Genomic DNA, 10160 nt, shown 5'->3' on the forward strand with positions numbered 1-10160 from the left:
ACTTCTTTCACATGAGTTCCAAAATCTGAATGGGTGAATATGTTTTCTACAAAAGTTTCTTGGATTTGTTCAAGTTCTTCTAAGATGGTATCAGATCTCTTCATTTGAAGAGCTTTAGTGCACGTCTTTGATTTTTCTTTCCTTTTTTGCATTTATTTTCAACATGAGTGAGTAATCTATTCATTTTTTTTCTTTACAATGTCATTTATCTTCATCCTAGTGAAAACCCTCTTATTTCTCTTGTTTTTAACCCTAATAACTATTATTCTTGGACTAGATTGGTCATCACTACTTTAAGTGCTAAAAACAAGTTTTAGTCCATTCATCGTAAGATTTGTTGAATTAATAGATAGCAAATGGGGGGGGGGGAGGCTGAATTAAACTCAAAATATTTTTAACTGATATATTTTGAAAACACAAACAATTTTTCAAAAAATTAAAATTTTTGTAAAGAAACAAATTAAAATTAAAAAAAAAAAACACTTTCAAGAAATTTGAATCTGTTATAAAAGAAAATAACTGATTAAAAAAAATTCAAAAACATTTTCAACACACAATTCAAATAAAAAAACAACTAAATCATTAAGACAATTGATACGAAAATAAAAGATGACATTGAGAATTAAGAAAATCAATCAATTAACTCAAAAAACAATTGATTTCAATTTCAATTTTGTTTTTTATAACAAAACATAAATTTTGATTATTAAAAGATGTCTAGAAAAATAACGATTTATGAATTGTATTCAACTACTTCAGAAAGCAATCAATCCATAAACACAATACACTGTGTTAAAGAAAATCAATTCATTATTTTATGGAAACAATTGGTTAAAAATATCAGTCCAGATTATTATGCATCAGTGTAATAGTGCAGAAAAGAAAAGAATCAGGAACACAAATATTTGTATACTGGTTCACTCTTTCACAAAAGCTACATCTAGTTACCACTTCATAGCAAAGTGGTTATCACTAAAAACATTGAAAGACAACTCTTGAATCCTACAAGAACCTATAATGTAACACCCTGTTACCGAAAAATAAACCCCAATAAACCCTAATAAACACATAAAACAAACAAGAGTAATGAAATGAATTAACCTGGTACAAAGAATCAAGGAACTCTATAGGATCCTTCTCCACACGAAAACAATGAAGTATCCTTCACATCACAAGATGATGATCTCAATCCTCCAAGAATATCAGAGAAACCAACAATCCTTCAAAATCTTATGAAAAACATATTGCAAAAACTTTTTCTCAAAAAAGAAGTTTGAAAAATCATACACATTTTTTTTTTCTTTAAAAAGTTTTGAATTCAATTTATACAATATGAAAGAGCATATCAATAAAAATAAGTTAATAAAATCAATTTGTTTAAAAAATACGAATTAACCTATTGATTTCACTTAAACAGATATAATTAGGCTAATTCTAGTTTTCTCACATGTTAAAAACTTAAAATGACGAACTCATTATATTTTACATATTAAAACATGTTTTTAACACATTAAATCATATTTCAGAAAATGCTAAAGAGGTTTAATTGTTTTCAATCAATTAATTAGAAAAAGAATTTTTTAAAAAAACTCTTTAGAAATAAATTCAAAAACAAGTTTAAAACATTCATTTTTGGATTCATCATCTTGTCAAGCAAAAGATAGATCACACAGACTCAAGACAAGAAAATACATATTTTTATTGGAAATTCAAGTTTTGTGGATTTGGTAATATGCTTAATGCTTAATTACGAGGAACGACCATTGATGTCATTGAATCATGAATCAGGTCAGAAGGCAAGTTCATGTATTTAAACCCTAACAAACTAGGCATATATCTCAATAGCCACAAAGCCTGAAAATGAGAATATGGTGAATTGTTTTATCTTAATTCAAAAATAAGCTATGACAATGCACGAAATTGATTGGGGTAGTTTACGATTCTAGATAACCCTATGCAAGAAATTGACTTTGTTTGACTCTATGTAACAGAGAACTTGAACAAACATGGTGTTTATAAATAACAATAATACGATAAATTCACTAAGTTCTTTCAATCCCAACATTTGTGTTATACTAATTATTCTTTACTTCATTATTTTGTCAAAGCTTCATCTCTCGCTAAATAGGATTAGTATAGTTAGTTATTTATAAAATATATGCAACTAATCTCTATCTTTGCATCACTTTACTATGATAAACATTAATGTTTTGTTGATATAACACCCCTCAGTTATACTACAATTAACTAGGTCTACTTGTTGAAATAAAAAAATTAAATTCATTCCATCACAAAAAGTTAAATTTTTAAATAATTTTCTTTATAATGAGGAAGAGAATGTGTCTTCCATCCTAATGTATAATTAATTTTTTTAATGTTATTAAAAATCTCATTTATGAAATATGATGTATTTATTATGTTTAATAAATGTAATTATGATCAATGATTACATAACTACTACTATGAAGCAGTATATTAAAATATAATAAATAAAATATAATATATTTATTAAATTTAATAAATATATAATTATGATTAGTAAATACATAACGATCTAACTTTATATACAAAGTAATACAACTAAATAAAAATCAATTACTACTTCATTAGTACATCCATCACAAATTATAAGAAAAACAATAAAAAAAATCATTAAATAGAAACTATTGGTATATAAAGTAACTTTTATTATTAATAAAAAATTTATAAAGTAGTATTTAAATTGATATCTAACTATTAGTTATCAAAGTTTTAACTATTAACGAATTTATATTATAAATTAGTCTCTATTAATTTTTTAAAAATTAATATAGAATCTAAAATACAAATAACTAAAATTTTGGTAACTAATTTATATAAAAATTTAGAAACCATTTTATAATTATTCATTAATAATAGAAATTATTTTAAATATTAATAAGTTTTTAGTTTATAAAATTGTATCAAATTTAATCAAAATAATGATTAATTATTTTCTTATCTAAATTTAATTATTATTTAATAATTTTTCTTGTGAAATTTTGAGCAAAATAACACAATTGCACTATTTATTTCCTCTCTCATATTGTGTCAAATATTTACACAAATAACATATTATATCATGTAATTAGCCAAATATCACGGTTTATTGCAACAATTCAAAATTTGATTTCACTTTTCACTATTTTTTATGTGAAATTGTCAAATCAAATTTTCAAAATAATAATAATTCAACATTCATAAGTATTAATTTTGTTAACAAATTTTTCTTATTTAGGTATTTTTCTAAGTAATATTTTTTTTAAATATATATTTTTAAATACTAATTTTTGGAAATAATTATTTTCTAAATTATTATACTTTATACAATTTTTCTAAAAAAAAATTATAAAAAAAAATCGTATAATTTTTTTAAAATAATTTTTAAAAAAAAGTCAAAATCATCAATTATCATCTGCCCTTCATTAAATAAAATAAAATAAAATCAAGTTTAGACTAGAACCCAATACTAGTGCGGTATCTTTTGTAAAAAATATTGAATTCGATTAAACTCATTTTTATATAAAAAAAATTATTTAAAATCGTTTTTTTTTAAATCGTAATAAATATCAATAATAAGATAAATTGATAAAGTTATTTCAATCTTAAGAATTATGTTATTCTCATTATCCTTTCCTATAAATGCATTAGTATAATTAATTATTTATAAAATATATACAACTAATATTTATCTTTACATACTTTATTTAAAAATTATTATCACTTCATCTTAAAAATTATTTTTATAATAATCAACATTAATATTTTGTAGATACAACAACTGTCAGTAGTACAATACAATTGTTTTGGTACTTACTGAAAGTGTCTTCCATCATAATATATAATTAATTTTTATAATATTATTAAATATCTTATTTATGAAATATGATGTATTTATTATGTTTAATAAATGTAATTATGATTAATAAATGCATAACTACTACTATGAAGTTATATATTAAAATAAAATGTATAAAGAATTAAAATATAATAAATGAAAGATAATATATTTATTAAATTATATATATATATATATGATTAATAAATAATACATAATGTCTGATCACTACAAGAAAATGATGAAATAGTAACCAATTTTTAGAGACTAAAATAATTATTTGAAATAGTAACTAAATTAGAGACCATTTTAGAAATTAAAAAGAAAATTGGTTTCTAAATTAATTTATATTATTGTTAAATAGTTTCTAAATTTGTATTTAATTAGCAACCAAGGTTTTAACTACCAATTATTTAGTTTATAAAAGATGAAGCTTACTAATGTCTGTCTTGAATGTGATTTTACCTTGATTTGTGTTGCGTTTACTGCTAGAACTAATGTTTTGTGATGCTTTGTGATCGATGGAATATTTGTTTGTGCTGATAAGTTAGCTAATTTAGAATTTATTCATAGAGAATCATTTCATTGGTATAATAAACTTCCATCTAGTATGTTCTTAGAATTCTTTATGAATATGTATAATCTACTTATATATAGTTTTTATTAACATATGAGTTTTGGTCTAGTCCCCCCATATTTTTGTATTTTTTTTAATAACACTTTTTTCATGTGATGTCGTATAATTATTGTTACTTGAGGTATCAACTTGGGTGAGATGTCAAGTTGCATAGTGATGTCTGACATGAAAACTTTTATAAAAAAGAAATACTTTTGAAATTTGATTTGAAAATTTAACAAAAAAAAGAAGGAAAGAAAGGTTTTTAAAATAGTAAAAATATAGAACTAAATTCTAAAGTGTCCATTTAGTTAATTGTTTAACACATAAGCAAATATGTAACACAAAAATAGAAAAGAAATAAATAGTTTAAATGTATTATTTTGGTAAAAAATTCTATATAGGGAGCTCAAAGAGATTTTTGAGTCTATTTAAACAAATACTTTCATGTCTACTAAACATATATACATTACATAGAGAAACATTAAGAGTAAAGTTGATTGTTAGAAATGACTAAGTTTTTCTTTTCACAAGTAGTTGTCTTTCTTCTTATCATTTCAGGTTTGATAATTTTCCAATTTCAAGTTAAATTTTTCATTGATCAATAATTTGTTGTAATTGTATTTTGTATTATTTTTCAGTTATTTCAGGAATAAGCGTAGCAGATGCCCAAAGATGTCAAAAAGTGTTAGACCCCAAAAGCTGCAACCTCCAACAATGTCGATCAGATTGCTTCAAAATGTTTCAAAATTTTCGACCGTTTGGACAATGCATTCGCAACAATAGTAATAATACTTTTGGATGTGTGTGCATCTTTGATTGTCATGCAAAACCGAATTTGGTGTAAACTTAGTCACTCGTGACATGTACCAAGTTCAAGAGGGTGAAAGAGATATAAGGTTATTAAAAGTTAACCAATAAACATGAATTTTGTGACTGAAAATTTCACATTTGTCCCTTCTTTGTTAAATGTATTTGTCTTTTCGTTTTTTCTTTTGAAAAAAATATAAATTAATTTGATTATTCTTTTTCTAAAAATAAAAAAAGATTAATCATTTTTAAGGTCTTTGCATAAAATAAATGTTCTTTTGTTCAAAAATTACAATTTTAAATAATTTTTTTTATAAGAATGGATATAACTTTAGAGTGATTCAACTTTTATTTTAAAATCATATCTATCACTAAAATCGTGTCATTCAAATACAAATTATCCATTTTCATTTAAAAACACATTTTCACGAAAAATTGTAATTTCTAAAAGAGGCACACTACTATACTGCTAAAAGAAAACTCTTCTAGTGCAATAGTCCCCTTCTACTAGTTGTTAATTTTCTATTTTCACATTAGAAATGAGATTTTTTACTACTTGGTGAGATTTAATATTTTTATTAAATAGTCACTTGAATGAATATAAAAATCAAATACGATTCGATTTAAATGTAATCTAAAATTAAAAAACATTGAACCAAATTTTTAATGTTTGATTTGGATAAACTTTTTGTCAATATAAAATTGTAATTTTTTTTTTAAAAAGTCGTTAAATACTTTATGATGACCATTTGTAATATAGCATATTTTTAATCATTTAAGTTTACACTTTTAACATTTTTATACTTATAAATAAATTATATAATCATATAAATTGCAACGCAAATGTTCTATTATATTGTAAATGAAATACAATCAAATTTAGACGTATTCATATTCATATAATTTATATATATGAATATTGTTTTGTTTCTTGTTAATTAATTCTAAATATATAATATAATTTTTAAATACAATAATATATATATATATATATATGTTTTATTTTGTTGTTAATTAATTCTAAATATTATATTTAAATATGTAACAATTTTTTTTTTCCAGTTTTGGTTTTGTATTGAACAAACATGAGAAAAAATCCACACTATTATCCCAAACAAGCATTTAATGCGTTTCTTAAATATGTATTTGCTACATGCCTAAAACAATTACATAATACTCAAAATAAAATAAAATAAAATAAAATAAATGTCTTTGTATTAAGCTTATTAATTTACTCTTTTCAATTAAATATTTTATTACTATTATATTTTTAATAAACTAATATATTGTTTAATTTCTTCAAAACTTAATGAATAGAAAAATATCAATTAAACTTTTTTTAATACTACTAAAAAAATTATTAAATAAAAATGAAGTTTAAAAAAAAAGTAATTAGTTACATTATTCAATAAGCTAGATACTATTTTATATATAAAAACTTTATTTGTATGTAAAGTAGTTTTTTTATTAATAAAATTTATAAACCAAATTTTAACTAACAAATAGAAACTAATATAGAAACCAACTTTTTTTTAGTTTATAAAATGGTATCTAATTTAGTCACTATAGCAACTAATTATTTTTTTTGTTTCTAAAGTTAGTGTCTATTTCATAATTTTCTTGTAGTGTGCCAAATTTAAAATCTAAATTAATTGATAGCTAAAATCTTGGTAGCTAATTAAATATCAATTTAATAAGTACTTTATGAATTTTATTAATAATAGAAACTATCTTAGATACTAATAATTGTTTTTAGTATTTAAAATAATATTTAATTTAGTCAATATAGTAATTAATTAATTTTTGTTTCTAAAATTGGTTTTTATTTAATGATTTTTTTTAATGTAATTTTATTTTAGTTTAATCATATTTTTTTAACCTATGTTTTAACCATTTTCAAAATTTATGGTATTGGATTTAAATGTTTTAAATATATTTATATTTAAATTTACATTTTGGGGAAAAAAATTGTTAATAATAAAAAAAAATACTTTCATGTGATGGTAGATGATTGTTGTTACTTGAGGTGTCAGCCTAGACTAACATAAAAGCTTTTTATAAAAAAAATGAAAAAAATATTTTGATATCAATGAACACTACAATAATATTGAAATTTAGTGATAAATCAATAAGGATGGAAAAACACTACCCTCTCCAAACAGTGAAAGAAGATGATGATTATTAAAACTTCTTGAGCTTCAAAAGAAGCTCAAATTTTCCTGTCAAGAAAAGTTCCTTCTAGAAATTACTTCATTTAAGACTTCATGAACAAGAAGATAAACATTTAACTAAATCAATTCTCATTAATTAAAAAGGTGAGTTACAAGGGTAAGCGGTCTTATATATAGATGCATAAGTCCCTTGCGGTTCATGATACGTGGAATGTGAGACTTAAATTTAAGTCAAAATGTAGTTGTAAATGTGTACAATTTCATAGTCCTACCTAGCCAAACAACGATCTTTGCATTTTCCACTAAAATTAGCCTATTCTAGGTGATGTTGTAATCTACAAAGTAATTTAGTTTTAAAGGAAACTTACTGAGAAAGTTAAAACAAAACTACATCACCATTCGTTGAAATAAAACATTTGATCTTGGATTCATCATATTATCAAGACAAAGATAAATCGCACAGACTCAATACAAGAAAAGACTACCTAAACATATTAAGGCACACTAAATCTTCATCAAGATTTCATCAAACACTTTGGATCCTTGAGATGTCGAACAACTATGAGTTGGTAAACTTTTCTTGTTGTTGAAAAACAATGTAAGTTATTGTTGTTTATGAAAGCATGTTTTTATTGGAGATTCAAGTTTTGTGGATTTGGTAGTATGCTTAATGGTGAAGAATGATCATTGATGCCCTTGCATCATAAATCAATTTAGAAGGCAAGTTCATGTATCTGAACTCTAAAAAACCAACCATATATCTCAATAGCCACAGAGTGTGAAAATGAGAATATGGTGAACTGTTTCATCTTAATGCAAAAATAAGCTATGACAAATCAATAAATTAATTGGGATAGTTTAAGATTCCAAATACACCTGTGTAAGGAATCAACTTGGTTTGACTATAAGAAACAGAGAACTTGAACAAATATGGTGTTTATAAATAACAATAATAAGATAAATTCACTAAGTTCTTTATATCTCAACACTTGTGTTATACTAATTATCCTTTACTTCATTCTTTTGTCAAAGTTTCATCTCTCACTAAATATTATAGTAGGATTAGTATAGTTAGTTATTTATAAAATATATGCAACTAATCTCTATCTTTGCACCACTTCATCTTGAAAGTTATCTTTACTATGATAAACATTAATGCTTTGTGGATATAACACTCCTCAGTTCTACTACAATTAACTCGGTCTACTTGTTGAAATAAGAATTTTAAATCCATCCCACCAGCAGAAAGTTACAAGTTTTACAAATTTTCTTTATAATGAGAAAGAGGAGGTGTTTTCCATTATAATATAATTAATTTTTATAAAGTTATTAAACATCTCATTTATGAAATATGATGTATTTATTATGTTTAATAAATGTAATTATATCAATTATTACATAACTACTACTATGGAGTTATATATTAAAATATATAAAGAACTTAATAAATGAAATATAATAATAAATATATTATTATGATTGATAAATACATAACGTTTGAAGTAACTTTATACATAAAGTGTACAACTAAATTAAAATTAATTACTACTTCATCAATACATTTCATCACATATTATTATAAGGAAAACACACAAAAAAAATCATTAAAGAAAAATTATTGGTATATAAAGTAATTTTTATTATTAATAAAGAAATTTATAAAATAGTTTTTAAAGTGATATCTAACTATTATTTACCAGGGTTTTAGCTATTACCTACTTTATATTCAAATTTAGTCTCCATTAGTCTTATAAAAATTAATTTAAAATCTAAAATATTAGTAGCTAAAATCTTGGTAGCTAATTCAGATACTAACTTAGAAACTATTTTTTAATTTTTCTTTAATAATAGAAATCACTTTAAATACCAATAATGTTTTAATTTATAAAATTATATCAAATTTAGTCAAAATAGTGACTAATTATTTTTTATCTATAAATTTGATTGTTATTTAATGATTTTTTTAAGTGAAATTTTGAGAAAAAATACCATTGCACTGTTTATTTCCTCTCTCATATCATATTGTGTCAAATATTTACACAAATAACATATTATATCAAATAATTAGCCAAATAGCACGGTTTATTGCAATAATTCAAAATTTGATTTCAGTTTTCACTATTTAAAAAAAAAAATTATGTGAAATTGTCAAACCAAAATTTCCAAAAAAAATTAATTCAACATTCATAAATGTCATCTTGTTAAAAAGAAATCTTATTTACATATTTTTCTAAATAACTATTGTTTAAAATATATATTTTCAAATACTTATTTATTGAAATAATTATTTTCTAAATCATTATATTTTATATAATTTTTCTAAATAAGATTTAAGAATGAAATCGTATAATTTTTTTAAAATAATTTTTTTTTTAAAAACTCAAAACTTATCAATTATAATCTGCCCTTCATTAAATAAAATCAAGTTTAGACTAGAACCCAATACTAGTGCGGTATTTTTTGTAAAAAAATTATAGTTCAGAATTCGATTACATTTTGAACTTGATTTTATTTTTTTATTTTTTTTAATTTAAAAATGAAGGAAACATAATTTATGAATTTTAGTTTTTATAAAATAATTATTTTTAAAAAACTAGTTTGAAAAATAATTTCTTAAAAAATATTTATAAAATTAGTTATATAAAATATAATAATTTAGAAACTAATTATTTGAAAGAAATAATTATTCACTAAAATATATGTTTTA

This window comes from Phaseolus vulgaris, chromosome 10 (assembly GCF_051622355.1).
Source record: "Phaseolus vulgaris cultivar YP4 chromosome 10, ASM5162235v1, whole genome shotgun sequence".
Taxonomy (NCBI): Eukaryota; Viridiplantae; Streptophyta; class Magnoliopsida; order Fabales; family Fabaceae; genus Phaseolus; species Phaseolus vulgaris.